At 33.6% G+C, this 15,457-nt stretch overlaps 2 protein-coding genes across 2 annotated transcripts in view; one reads left to right on the top strand and one right to left on the bottom strand.

Moving 5' to 3' along the window:
• Nucleotides 1-15,457, bottom strand: part of Baldspot (elongation of very long chain fatty acids protein baldspot) — a 54,297-nt gene that overhangs the window by 20,522 nt on the left and 18,318 nt on the right. The window lies entirely within an intron of this gene.
• The window catches only part of LOC148952220 (DNA repair protein RAD51 homolog 3-like), a 173,058-nt gene continuing 160,156 nt past the window's right edge, over nucleotides 2,556-15,457 (top strand). The window contains exon 1 of the mRNA XM_089089684.1: nucleotides 2,556-2,926. The gene's annotated coding sequence lies outside the window, so the exon portion shown is untranslated. The remainder of the gene's footprint in view (nucleotides 2,927-15,457) is intronic.

Here is a 15,457-nt window from a genome sequence, read left to right as displayed (position 1 = left end):
CTCACAAAAAAAGCCAACTGTATCGCCAGGTGTGTAAAACGATAGAGTGGAAAAAGAAGAATAATTCTGAAAAAGATGACTTTCCAAAGTTAATTCCCAAAACATTTTCCCTAGAATAAGCAAATTTTCAGCTAGAATAAGATCGACGCTATTAGGTTACATGGGATGATTTTACCAATTGTATTTTTCTAAACAGACAAAAACCAAACGACACTAACTTTCTTAGAATTGGTGAATCGATTCGAAACTGTCGAAAGCAATGTATGGTGCAGGTAACTCAAAATAATGAAGTGATTTTTTCACTAGATTGTTTTTCTTTTGAGGGAAATTCCTGGCAGCCAATAGAATAAAAATACAAGCTTATTTTAATAAAAATACAAGTGAAGCATAAGTATTAGAATGTATACTGGAAAAATAAAACAGAAAGTTAAGAATTAATTTGTGCACCATAGCTCCTTGGAAGTTTCAGTTAAAAAAAAAAATCACATCTAGTCATCCATCCAATACAGTGGTTCCCAGCCTTTCCTTAATTGCGAGCTTTATATAAATTTATTAAAGATGTTCCCGAACCCCCTTTTCTTATCCAAAATACTTGGGAATTGCAACACAAAACGAAGGGTTCATCATCTTAACTTATGCGATATTTAAGCTCGAATCTGCTGAGCAAGTGTCATAATTATTTGCTGAATTTTTGTCAAGGCCAATCCCCTGCCATCTTGGACATTCAGCTTATTCAAGGCTTGTGTCTAGATCTGCAAAGAGTTGAAACCCACTTCCGGAGAGGCAAGTAGATTCAAATGGCACCAATTTTGGAAAAGAAAGCACGGATACTTTAGGGCACAAATGAAACATTGCATACAAAAATTAAGAAACAATTTTCCCGAAATATTTCACGTGCTAAAGAGTTATTTTGTAGCTCTAAAATGCATCCTATTCTTCATCGAGAACATCAGCAGCATCCAAAGACATATAAAATGAGTTTTGAACCAAGACATCGTTCTCATAACACTGAATTTCAGACCCCGAGGGCTTGAGGTGTTGAAAATTTCCTCGCTAAGGTTATCTATGATTCCCGTTTCGGATCCTTCAGTTTCGGTAGAAAAATGTAGAAGCATTGCAAAGTTTCTATGATTTACGTTACGGTGTCATTTTGAAGCTTTGATATGAAAGTCTGGATACTATCTATGAAGTAAATAATGTGGATTTCTTTCCCTTGTAGTTTTAAATTTACCTTATTTTGCTGATCCAAGATGTCAGATAAATAAGCTACTTTTTTGATTCAAGTCTCATCATTAAAGCATCTCATAAACTCGGGCTTTCCTTTCATTTCTAAGAACTGTTTCATTTCGTTGTTTAGTTCAGACCTGGGCCACGACATTCTCTTTTAGTAACAAGGAAAAAGCAGTGTAGAATTGTTCAAAATTCTGATAAAAAAAACTCAGGTGTCGACACAACCCCCCAGGGCCCGGCGGCACACGTTGTGAGTTATGCCCTGGGGCAATATATGGTTCTTTTGAAAGGGATGCTCGTATAAAGTTCAAAGAGGGCTCATTTGATTGGAAATTGAAAGTTCGAGCTCAGTTTTTAATAGTCAAAAGATATCCGAGGGCAACTGCACCCCCACGCCCTCTTTTTCCAAACCCATCTGACGAAAATTTTGAGATAGACATTTTGTTAAAAATAATTCAAAGCTCGGATAAGAAAAACTCCTGTGTCAACGCAACCCCACTGGGCCCGGGGCACGCGTTGTAAGTATTCCTCTGGGGGTATATATGGTCTTATGGAAGGTGTGAAAAACGTCGTGATTACAGTTTCCTGTTGTTGCATAATTTTTTGAAAAAATGGGTAATAAGAGAGCACTAGCCTCTACTATGTAATTGACAATTGCCCCCAAAGAGTCGATTACTTCTTGTAAAGGTTTTGTTCGAGTCTTGGTAAAAAGGCCAAATACTTGAACAAGGTAGTGCTTTCTCTTTACTTTCGACGCAAGCTCGTCCAATATCGTTTGAAGGCCCGACGGTACTTGTCAATTAGCTGGTACACATGCGAGAAGTCAAGTTTGGTTAATGCTATGAAATAAAACAAAATGTGATGAAAATATAATAGTTTAGAAACAAATTTGGGCTATAAATTTGCACATTAGGGGGTGGGGGTAAAGCATAGCATATATTAAATACCTAATATAACCTAACCTAGGTATCTTTTTTTCCCCTAAACCCCCCCAAGAATAGTTTAAATACTGTAAACGCAATGACAAACCACGCTTTGCGATCCAATTCTCTATTGACTGATACCCGTTTGACTTGTTTCCTTTAGCATCTATCTGGCGTGTGTACCCGCTAATTGACAAGTACCGACCGGACCTTAATCCTAGCATAGCTGGGGCCCTATTGGTGCGTATTCCACATAAGTTTTTCCGTTATAAACCAATGCTTTCAAAGAATGAATCTTTCATCTCCATGACATCTTTATCATTTGTAGTAGTTTTTAATCCCCTCTAAAATTAGACTCTTCTTTTATGTCTTCTGAGAGAATAGCTGCGTTTTTTTTCGAAGTTCCGTGTTTCATGGTTCATGTTCCAAGTTTCATGTTCTAGCCCAAAAACGCAGCTTTTGTCGCTTTCGTGTTCTCTGTCCATGTTCCTGGTTGAACGTCTAAAAACGCATTTTAGGAAAAGTGGCAAAATATTCAAAACTGTGGAAACATGGGTAGAAGGAAATATAGCAGAAAAAGATCAGAGAGAAACAAGAAAGCTGCGCTGACTGCAGCCTTAATGGTAAGCACTTTCTTCTTCAAAAATGCTGAAGAACAAAATGATATTTGGGACGAATTTCTGGAGAACAGGCAGCTCAAGATGATGCTAACCTATGACTCAGGATCAGAAGATGATGAAGAAAACCAGAGAACTTTGAACAGAAAACCAGAGGTAGAATATTACATTTTTCTCAAAAACGGCTCCCCATCTAGGTCATTAGCGGGTCATTCCATTCCTGTGCTCTAGCTTTCAGCATATCTCATTGCATTACGCTATGTTTGGCCAGGTTAGCAGGCACGTGAATTGCTAAGGGGCAGGGGGGGCTGCCACCCCCAGACCATGGATTCCCCCCAGACCTGGGTTTGCCCACCACCAGTGGCGTATTTAGGATTTCAGTTTGGGGGGGGGGCCTGTCAACAAAAATTTTCGGAAAAAAGGCCCCTTATTCGGGCGTGAGGCCCAAAATTTGTTAGAGCTTTTTTCGAATTCATTGACCATTTTAACACTACAGAAACTATTGCTAGCCAGGCATGAGTTCGATCCAAGTATTTGAATAGATGAGGTCCAGCAAGCACTGTTATATCTTTGTGATTTGAAGTGTTTCTGATTTCTGTTATTGAGTTTCTACATCTAAGAAGTGAAAAGAGTCTTAACTTAAATTCTCTTTCTGTTTTTCGCAAGGGTTTGCTCCTGTTAAAAACCCCATTTCCTCTGAAAAGGCCAAGGGGAGCACTAAGAGGAACGTCCTACTGATTGTGCGGGCCCCCTGTATCTGGCCACAAGGCCAAAGAAAATTTTAGCACTTTTTTAGTGGTTTGTTTACAGTTCAGTTACGTGCGCGCTACAGTTACAGTTCAGTTACAGTTACGTGCATAATTTCCTGAATTAAATTTCTGTATTGTGCATCCAAATGGCGAATTCAAGAAAGAGTTTGTTACTTACTTGCGATTTTTTCATAATTTCTTGAATGAAGTATCTGTATTTTGTATCCAAGAGGTGACTTCAAGAAAGAGTGTGTTACTTACTTACAAATATTTTAATATTTTCTTGAATGAAATTTCCGTATTGTGTATCCAAGAGGGGACTTCAAGAAAGAGATTGTTACTTACTTACAATTTTTTCATAATTTCTTGAAAGAAATTTCTGCATCGTGTATCCAAGAGGTGAAAACAATAAAGAGTTTGTTACTTACTTAGAATTCTATCATTATTTCTTGAATGAAATGTCTTTTTATTCATCCAGGAGGCGAATACACGAAAGAACTTGCTACTTACTTACAATTTTTTGATAATTTCTTAAATGAAATTTCTGCATTGTGTATCCAAGAGGTGACTTCAAGAAAGAATTTGTTACTTACTTACAATTTTTTTTTTTCATAATTTCATTGATTAAATTTCTGTATTGTGTATCCAAGAGGTGAATTCAAGAGAGTTTGTTACTTACTTACAATTTTTTTATAATGACATATCCAATAACGAATGTTGATAAATAATTTATTCATTCTGATACCAGGATTTTGTCAATGTTATTCCATGTGTCTGACAATAGATGTATGCAAATTCCTTTTCTTACATCTCCGATGTTTTATTAGACATTCTAAACATTTGATATGCAAGCTTACTCTAAAAATAATGAAAACATAACAATGTAATGCATAATATATTTTTAATGAAATAGTGCCATGTAGAATATTACTACAAAAAACATATAATAATACATTATTAGTATCAATGAACAACTTTGGACATTTTGAATATGTTTCATGAAATATTTCACCATGTTCTCTCTTGCTATTGTGGGTATTGTCTTCTCTTAGTTCGTAATCAGTAGAATATTCATTATTCCATTTTGACTCATACACAATTTTTATGGTGTGTCATCAACAGGCTCAATATGCTTTTCGTCTTTGGTATTATTTGGTTCATTGACCGTGTGATCAATGGCAGTAACGTTTGCTGGTACTTTGTTTTTCATCGATTCATCTTTATATTCCTTAGTGTTATGTTCTGCCAATGCCCTTTTTATTTTTCTAGCAATTTCCCTGTCTATTATCATAATACTTTTACACTGGTAACAGTTTCGGCACGTAGACAATATATGGTTTATGATAATAGTAGAAGAGAAGGCCTTTCTTCTTTTGATCTTCCATTGAATGTTAATACATAAAAGCTGACGATATTGATTAACACAGGGTAACATGTTACCATAAGCACTAGAAAGAAGATAACCCTCTTTATCAACTAGTATTTTTTTGATGGAATTCTCTTTAAGTGCAATCATCTCCGGAAATCTCAATCTTACACATCCATCATCATAAAAGTTTAATTTGTTGGTACTCCAAAGAAATTCAATTCCTTACTGTCATGACAATGCAAGCATACGTTTCCGATAGTGGTACCACTTGTACTTATTTCATAGTTTAAATACTTCTCCTTGCCAGCATTCAATGCTACAATAACACTATCATGTGAACACACTTTCTTAAAATGTTTCATCTTCACTTTTTAGAGATATTAGTTATGTGTTTTAATACATGCAATAAACTAGGTAGTGTCGATAACCGGCCATAAAGTAACAGTGGGAATGCCGCATCGTGTCTCTGAACAAGCATAGAGTACAATTGTTAGAGCCGTAAGCATATTTTGTCATTTTAAGATACGTACAAAAAAAATAAATAAAAAAAAATAAATAAATTTGAATAATTTCGAAGTCCAAAAAAAAAAATTTTTTGTTTTTTATGAAAAAATATTGAATTAGAACCATCACTCCTCATCAATAGGAGTATGGGTATGCACAAGAATATATTTTAAAATTTAAATCAAAAGTGTCATTCTATTTTTCTGATATGATTTAGAGATGTAAAAAAACAAAAGTTGAATAATTTCGAATTCCAAAAAAAAATTGTTAAAAAAATAGTTTGTTTTCATGAAAAACATTTTGAATTAGAACCATCAGTCCTCATCAATAGGAGTATGGGTATGCACAAGGATATATTTTAAAATTTAAATCAAAAGTGTCATTATATTTTTCTGATATGATTTAGAGATGTAAAAAAAGTTGAATAATTTCGAAGTAAAAAAAAATTTAGTTAAAAAAATAGTTTGCTTTCATGAAAAAAATATTGAATTAGAACCATCAGTCCTCATCAACAGGAGTATGGGTATGCACAAGAATATGTTCTAAAATTTAAATCAAAAGTGCCATTCTATTTTTCTGATATGATTTAGAGATGTAAAAAAAAGCTGAATAATTTCGAAGTCCAAAAAAAAAATTGTTACAAAAATAGTTTGTTTTCATGAAAAAAATATTGAATTAGAACCATCAGTCCTCATCAATGGGAGTATGGGTATGCACAACAATATATTTTAAAATTTAAATCAAAAGTGTCATTCTATTTTTCTGATATGATTTAGAGATGTAAAAAAAAGAAAGTTGAATAATTTCGAAGTAAAAAAAAAATTAGTTTGCTTTCATGAAAAAAATATCGAATTAGAACCATCAGTTCTCATCAATAGGAGTATGGGTATGCACAAGAATATAATTTAAAATTTAAATCAAAAGTACCATTCTATTTTTCTGATATGATTTAGAGATGTAAAAAAAAGTTGAATAATTTCGAAGTCCAAAAAAAATTTAGTTAAAAAAAATATTTTGCTTTCATGAAAAAAATATTGAATTAGAACCATCAGTCATCATCAATAGAAGTATGGGTATGCACAAGAATATATTTAAAAATTTAAATCAAGAGTGTCATTCTATTTTTCTGATATGATTTAGAGATTTAAAAAAAATAGGTTGCTTTAATGAAACAACCATTGAATTAGATCCATTAGTTTTCCTCAATATTATTAATGATTTTAAAAAGAATATATTTTTAAAACTCAAATCAAAAGTGCTATTCAATTTTTATTATATAATTTATATTTGTTAAAAAAAATTTGAATAATTTCGAATTCAAAAAAAAAATTTTTTAAAAAAAAAGTTTTTTTTAATGAAAAAAATATTGAATTAGAAACATCAGTCCTCATGAATAGGAGTATGGGTATGCACAAGAATATATTTTAAAATTTAAATCAAAAGTTTCATTCTATTTTTCTGATATGATGTAGAGATGTAAAAAAAAGTTGAATAATTTCGAAGTAAAAAAAAAGTTTGCTTTCATGAAAAAAATATAGAATTAGAACCATCAGTTCTCATAAATAGGAGTATGGGTATGCACAAGAATATATTTTAAAATTTAAATCAAAAGTACCATTCTATTTTTCTGATATGATTTAGGGATGTAAAAAAAAGTTAAATAATTTCGAAGTCCAATAAAAATTTATTAAAAAAAATATTTTGCTTTCATGAAAAAAATATTTAATTGGAACCATCAGTTCTCATCAATAGGAGTATGGGTATGCACAAGAATATATTTTAAAATTTAAATCTAAAGTGTCATTCTATTTTTCTGATATGATTTAGAGATGTAAAAAAAAAGTTGAATAATTTCGAAGTCAAAAAAAAAATTTAGTTAAAAAAAATACTCACTCTGATACTTAGATTTTGTCAATTTTATCCGACATATCCGACAAAGGATGTTGATAATGAATTTATTCATTCTGAAATTTGGATTTTGTCAGTTTTATCCGATGTGTCGGCCAAAGGATGTTGATAAAAAAAATTATTCACTCTAACACTTATTTTTTATCAATTTTATTCGATGTATCTGGCAAAGGATGTTGATAAAAAAAAATTAGTCACTCTGATACTTAGATTTTGTCAATTTTATCCGACATATCCGATAAAGGATGTTGTTAAAGCATTTATTCATTCTGAAATTTAGATTTTGTCAATTTTATTTGGTGTATCTGACAAAGGATGTTGATAACGAATTTATTCACTCTAAGACTTAACGAAAAATGGATTTAATTTTCACCTATAAGCCAACCAATTGTATTTTCCAAAATTTTCTTACAAAAACTAGAGTTTACAGTCAAAAACCCTTATTAACTCAGATTTTACGGAAATAGTTTTATTTTTCGATCTAAAAAAAGGACTTAAGTTTCACATTTGAAGCAGAGAATTGTATTTTCCATAATTTTCTTACAAAAAACCAGAGTTTACGGTAAAAACCCGTATTAGCTCATATTTTACGGAAATAGTTTTATTTTTTGTTTCAAAAACGAACTTAAGTTTCACATGTGAACCAACAGATTGTATTTTCCATCATTTTTTTACAAAAAACTGGAGTTTACAGTAAAAAAACCTTATTACCTCAGATTTTATAGAAATAGTTTTATTTTTCGATCCAAAAATGGGCTTAAGATTCACATTTGAATCAGAAAATTGTATTTTCCATAATTTTCTTACAAAAAACTAGAGTTTACGGTCAAAAACCCTTATTAACTCAGATTTTAAGAAAATAGTTTTATTTTTCGATCCAAAAAAGGACTTAAGTTTCACATTTGAACCAGAGAATTGTTTTTTCCATAATTTTATTACAACAAACTAGAGTTTAAGGTCAAAAACTCTTATTAGCTCAGATTTTACAGAAATAGTTTATTTTTCGATCCAAAAATGGACTTAAGTTTCACATTTGAACCAGCGAATTGTATTTTCCATAATTTTCTTACAAAAAACTAGAGTTTACGGTCACAAACCCTAATTAGCTCAGATTTTACGGAAATAGTTTTATTTTTCAATCCAAATATGGAATTAAGTTTCACATTTGAACCAGAGAATTGTATTTTCCATAATTTTCTTACAAAAAAACTATAGTTTATGGTCAAAAACCCTCATTAGCTCAGATTTACACGGAACTAGTTTTATTTTTCGATCCATAAATGGACTTAAGTTTCATATTTGAATCAGGGAATTGTATTTTCCATAATGTTCTTACAACAAACTAGAGTTTACGGTCAAAAACCCTTATTAGCTCAGATTTTACGGAAATAGTTTTATTTTTAGATCCAAAAATGGACTTAATTTTCACATTTGAACTAGAGAATTGTATTTTCCATAATTTTCTTACAAAAAAAAAAAAAAAAATGGAGTTTACGTTCAAAAACTCTTATTAACTCAGATTTTACAGAAATAGTTTATTTTTCGATCCAAAAATGGACTTAAGTTTCACATTTGAAAGCTACGATCGTAATGAATGATACTTGTTATCAGAACAATGTCAATTGCCAAAAAAAAGAAAAAAAGAGAAAAAAAATGGGGGGAGGGGGCCAAAAAGCTGGAGGGGAGGGGGCGCCCTTCGAGTTTGGGGATAGGGGACCTATGGAGGGTTGAAGTCCCGGGTGGTTAGGGCCATTGGTGCTTATGATCCTTGATGGTTCGTACTCACATACACCTTACTACTTGATCTGTAAGGATTTCTATGGATTGTTCTGAATTTCTTTATTAAAATTATTTTCTTGCCATCTACATCTTTCTTAGTATCAACTTTTTAGTATACTATAACGTTAGACCATATTTTAAACTGACAATACTGCTCAAACATCACTTGTGTATTATACAGTACACATCGAAGAAGTAAATCTAGGTCAAGTCATATTTTTTTTCCGGCCTTCCATCATCAGATATGCTGGTTCAATTACACATGCACTGGACCAGCCTATGATCACTTAGATTGCTATGTTCCATGGCAAGGGGCTATCTTAACTGATAACCTTCAATTCGCAAATCCCTTACCCCTTTTTTGAAAATTTCAATCAACGATTCTGATTGTAGCGTTCAATTTTTTAATAACACCCTACTCACGAGCTAGACTCCAATTCGCAAATCTTTTACCCCTTTTTTGCGAATGTCAATTTCACGATTCTGATTGCGGTATCAAATTTTTTTATTGCAATTTACTGTCTAGTTAGACTTCATTCTTTGAATCTCTTACCCCCTTTTTAAAAATGTCAATCAAACAATTACGATTGCAGTATTCAATTTTTTAATTGCAAGCTACTCTCGAGTTAAGGCAATCTTCCAAATAACATGCGTGCCCGCTCTATAGCTAAAGGTCGCTTTTTAAAATTTCTACTCTTGTGCAATTCTTATCAATAACAAAAAACCAGTTTCTTGTGCCAAGGAACGTAACCTAGGCAAATAGCACAGGAAGGAACATAAACTGGGCAAAATGGTACTTAGCACTCTACTTATATATATATATATATATATATATATATATATATATATATATATATATATATATATATATATATATATATATATATATATATATATATATATATATATATATATATATATATATATATATATATATATATATATATATATATATATATATATATATATATATATATATATATATATATATATATATATATATATGTGTGTGTGAGTGCGTGTGTGTCTGTGTGTGTGTGTGTGTACATATATAGCCTATATGTATAGTAAATATACCACATAAAGTGTATGTGTATATTGTCATCGTTTATTCCTTTAATCATTAAATCAATTTAATCATACTTTAAAAAATTATTTTAAAAGCACTACTAATGGTTAATTGTCCCCAGAAGCTTAGCCTTCTAGGGGTTAGTTTGTTAGGTTGTTTCAGCTCTTTTTCTTTGCGTAGTAAATATACCAAAAAAATTGATTTTAGATAAAAATGCCAAATGCCAACTTCGTTTAAAGGACACCCTAGATGGTCAATCATTTTTATCAAAAGCTTCCGTCAATCAATTGATTAAAGAATGATTGGCCGTCTAGGAACCAATTGAGTCATTCAAACTTTCTATCAATCACCGTCAATGCTTGATTCAAGCGTCAAACAGGTTCCTAGAAGGTCAAACATGCTTTAATCAATTGATTGGCGGATGCTTTTGATCAAAATGATTGACCGTCTAGTCTAGGATATCCTTAAGGAATATGAAACCGTCTTCTATTCTGACAACATTCAGATAAACCCTTCAATTTGGAACTCATAGGAAAATTGTGAATGGTCATATTATCACTGGGCTGAATTATTGGCAATAATATATTTAATGCTGGATCTCCATTAATTACGATTCTGTATTGCTTATGTATATTTTTCTTATTGCGTTAATTATGAATAATACTTTGTACTTGAAAAACATAACGGCCTGCTACAAGCTTTTCGTCAGAAGAGTCAAAACAATTAAAGATACGCATGGCTGCTAGTAGTTGCGATCTTGAAGAAAAACGCACGAGCATCTATGGGCCAAGGTTAGTTTTGAGCTGATAATTTGATTATTGTAGTTAGATTTCAAGGTGCGTCAAGGCAGATTACCTTAAGTTACCTTAAAAAAAACAAGTTTTTTTTCATGAAATCATAGAGAGCCGTTAAAACTTAAAGCAAGCTGAAATTATACTAGATGTAGGGAGGGGGCCGTTACCCCTCTCAAACCGACTATTACAACAAGTTTGACAATATTAAAGGACCTATTGCGGTTTTATTTGCTTTACAAGATAAAATTTTTAGTTTAATACCAATGAAAGACAATAAATAAAAAAAAAACATTTATAATTACCAGCCTATAAATTTGTAACATTCTAATATGTTTTCAGTAAAACATAAGTTATACTTGGCGCAGATTAGACTGTTGAGGGGGCTGCTGCCCCCTTATATGGAGTATAACTTCTGTTCGTTTTAGGTTTTAACTTCGATGTTTACTTCCATATGAAAAACTTCTTTTCATTTAATCTCTTTATGCATTTTTATAATAAGTAAACTATAATATACACGATAATGCACCTAAGGCAAAACGAACCCACATATGAGAGATACTTCCCTCCCTTATAAACTGGTATATTTGTATCAGGGGTTTTGATATCTTTTGGCAGGGTCATTGCTAGGGTTGGTTGCGCCCGAGGCAAAATTAAATAGATCCCCACTCCCGACTCAAACATAAACAAAAAAAAAACATCCATCCCCCCAGCAGCAGTGGTCACCCTCCCCCTTCATTGAACGGCCCTGTCTTTTGGTGCTATTTAGTCCAGTATGTGCCATTAGCGTCACCCTGTAACGCAAAATGGCAGAGAACCATCTTGAAGCGAATCTATTTTTGCTACTTGAAAGATGTATTAAAGTTTTAAATGCTGATCCAATCTGCATTCTCTGTATTTTATGAGTAATGTCCCAATACGATCACTATAGGAAAATACCCTCTAGAAAAATTTCAGGGGGAGTCCAAAAAATTTTCAGATCATAATTTCCAATTTTCGTAAAAGGCGAAACTTTTTCGAACAAACACTGATCATGGGGAATACCACATACCTCCAACATTTCACCCTAATGTGCAAGCTGAACTTAAAAGAACCAGGAAACATGTGAAAGAAATATTGCATCTTATGCTAATAATCCTACCCAATATTTGTTCGGATGAAGGGGAATTATAAGTTAATCCCTCTTCTGTCCAGATTGATCTGAACTATCTCCACAGTGATTTAAAAATGGTTCACTTAGGAATAGGCCTACAGTGTTTAAGGTTTCAGGCCTACCCAAGACCCTCCGAACACTTACTTCCTTCCATAGACCATGGTCATCCAAAAGAAACAACTAAGACGCTTATCCCTACATCTGTTCAAGCTTAGCTGACGTCCAGTAGACCCCTTCGCTAGATGTCATGATGACTAGAATTTAAAAATCTATCCCCTTCCTTCTCTAAAACCGTCAAATCGGATCCAGATTTCAAAAGTCTAAGCACATTGGCTCGGTTTCTTCCCGCTAACCTTCACTAAGATCCGACAGCCTCTTCTGGTAAACATCCTTACGACAAGAAATTAGGGACCTCCTACCCTGAACAGAGTCTGGTAGAAGCACCCCCAAAAAAATTGGGATAGGCTACTTGTGCTTACTTCCCACCAAGTTTGTTTTAGACCCAACAAACCGTTTTGGCGGATCTCTTAATGACAGTAATTTAATGACCCCCTCCCCCAGCAAGACCATAATGGTTAATCCCCCCCCCCCCCAAATACACAAATAGAGTCTTTACTATTGCTTTCACACAAATTCCGCCGGGTTCCGATAACCCCTTCTGCTACAAGTCTTAATGACAAGAATTTGTCCAGATTTGTACACACATTCAATTGGGTTCCAGTAACCTCTTCTGCTACATGTCCCGATGACAAGAATTTGTCCAGATTTGTATATCAGGGTCCGGAACTTTAAAGAAAATCCGGATCTCAAATACATTAATAGGATCCTTACTATTGCTTTCACACAAATTCAGTTGGGTTCCAATAACCCCTTCTGCTACATGTCCTAATGACAAGAATTTGTCCAGATTTGTATATCAGGGTCCGGATCAACGAAATGCATAATTAAGCCACTAGCTCTTATATCCAACAAATTTTGATTGAGAGCCAACCATTTCTTTCAGTCGATGCCCTTGTGCAATTAATTTAGGAACTTAATAGTCTTTCCCCTGTCCAAACGGAGGATGGATTGTGTCTGGTAACCCAATAGGTTAAACTGGTTGAAACTCCCGTAAAGTTTCGTTGAGATCCAATAACCACTTGTGTTAGACGTTCTGAAGACAATAGTTTAGGGACTATGCCCTGCCCCCCCCCCTCGAAATCAGATTTATACCTCCAAAAAAACAACAAGTTCAAATCCAACAGCCTCGGTTCTTAGATGCCCTAAGTACAAGAATTTAGCCCCGTCCTTTTTTCAATACCTGCCAGAGGTCGAGTCTGATTCTTATCCCCAAAACTATAGCTAGAACCCTAGCTCTTACTTCAAGACAATTTTGGTCAAGATCCGAATATCTCCTTTTGGTATATGTCCTGATGACAAGAATTCAAGGCCTCCCCTCCTCTAACGTCCCAAGCAGAGATCAGATTGTACTCAGACGGGATAAAGGAACAACTAGGGTGCTAGCTTTTGCTGTCTATCAAGTTCTGTTAGAATATGACAACCCCTTCTCGTAGATGTGGAAACAACAAGATTCCAAAAGCCACTCCATTCATTCCTCCTAACTATGGGTTGGATGACAACTAGACTTATTTCAGTCTACTTTTGGGCCACAGTTTACTTCTGGGTTAGATTTTCTGAAAAAAAAATCCGGTCAAAATAAAAATTTCCAAAAAAAAGATTGAAATTCAAATTTTGAGATTGACTTTTCAAGAATTATTTCCTAGAAATATGAAATAGATACAAACATTCCGATCTCAGGGCTCGGTGCAACAATTTCGTGCTCCGTGTGAGTCCAAAACTAAATGACCCCTTGGAAGGTCATTCGGAATTCAATTTGCACCTTGTATATACTATTGAGTGTCCATGTAGTAAATGATCCTGTTTATTTTTTCTAAAAAGTTACGACAATTTTGCAAAACTTCAGATGAGCTTTTCTTCTCCGTTCACGATCCCAACAACTAAAAAATATTTCTAATTTCTATATATTACTGTTACCGAGCTATAGGCTGCTGATCAAGGTAATAGAAAATAAAAAAAAACTGCAAAAGCACTAGTGTTATTCTGCAACACAATTACATCCTTTTTAATTATATATCTTTTTCAAACTTCTTGCCTTTAAAGCTTTCGGCGATGAAGGATCTAAGTTTTTCATAGCTTTTCATAGCTAGCGCGTAGACTATGAACTTTTTCTTGGTCTCATCAAGTCATCATATAGAACGGGTGATCGTACATACTTTAGAGGGTGATTCAGTCGCAAATTCTGAATTCTAGCCCACGGTTTTGGTTGACAAAACGGATCGGAGAGGATCTAGCCACCGTCTTTGTGCCGTTTGCGTCCAGTGACCCATATGTCGTTGGATTGTTAAGGTAATAATTTCAATCAGAAAGCTCAATAACTCTTGAAATATACCTTTGGAGGCGATAAGAACCGTGCAATCCCACGGGCCAGGGCAATAAATTATGCACAGAGTCCATTTCAAAACAGAACCTTCCTAGAGACGTTTTAGTAGAAAGGGGGCAATGTTACACTTTGTTGAAATCGGACTCATAAAAGGATTCTAGCCTGTGAAAGACAAATTAAACTCAAACAGCTTCAAAGGCCTGAGATATCCTTGGCGTTTTTTACCGAACATTTGTTTTACCCAGCGTTTTTTTTTTGTTTTTTTTTACCGAGCAATTTTTTGCCGTTGCTACTCGAGCGCGGACACACTGGGTAGTAAACATTGTACTGCCGCAACATCGGTCGGTCATAATAGATCATAAATAGACCATATTGCTCTAATAGATATATCTTATAGATAATAAACAAATCATAAATAGATCATAAGCTTCTCTTTATTTCCATTTAAATAATTGAAAAATGGTAAAATTTGCTTCCCCCCTACACACTGAAAAATACGTTGTATACCCTCATCTATATTGGTATGAATTAAATATACGTACAGGCATCGAGGAGAGCAGTTAAACTAGAAGCTATTCTAAAAATCAATAGGCGGAAATTTTCTTAATGTAAATGAATTCAAATTTTGTTGAAATACTATTTAGTTTAGGACACACAAATTGGATTAACGCTCTTTTTTTTAATTTATGATAAATAGGCTTTGATTTGTTTGGAGTTAAAGGTAGGGGCTAATTTGGGCCCAACTCCTTGACGCTTCGAACTTCCTCAAATTTCTGGGCATTTCCTAATCAAATTATCAAGCATCTTTTTTTCCTTTTCAACTGTCCTGTCACCAGGGGCGGATCCAGGGTTTTTTTTAGGGGGGGGGGACAAAAGAGGTTGATCCGATAAACTTGCGTTAGGAGCAAGTTTAATCAACGCAAAC

This window comes from Artemia sp. Qi Xiang Cuo, chromosome 5 (assembly GCF_049724085.1).
Source record: "Artemia sp. Qi Xiang Cuo chromosome 5, ASM4972408v1, whole genome shotgun sequence".
Taxonomy (NCBI): Eukaryota; Metazoa; Arthropoda; class Branchiopoda; order Anostraca; family Artemiidae; genus Artemia; species Artemia sp. Qi Xiang Cuo.
Note: the sequence above shows the minus strand (reverse complement) of the source record. Positions and strands in the feature narration are given on the sequence as shown.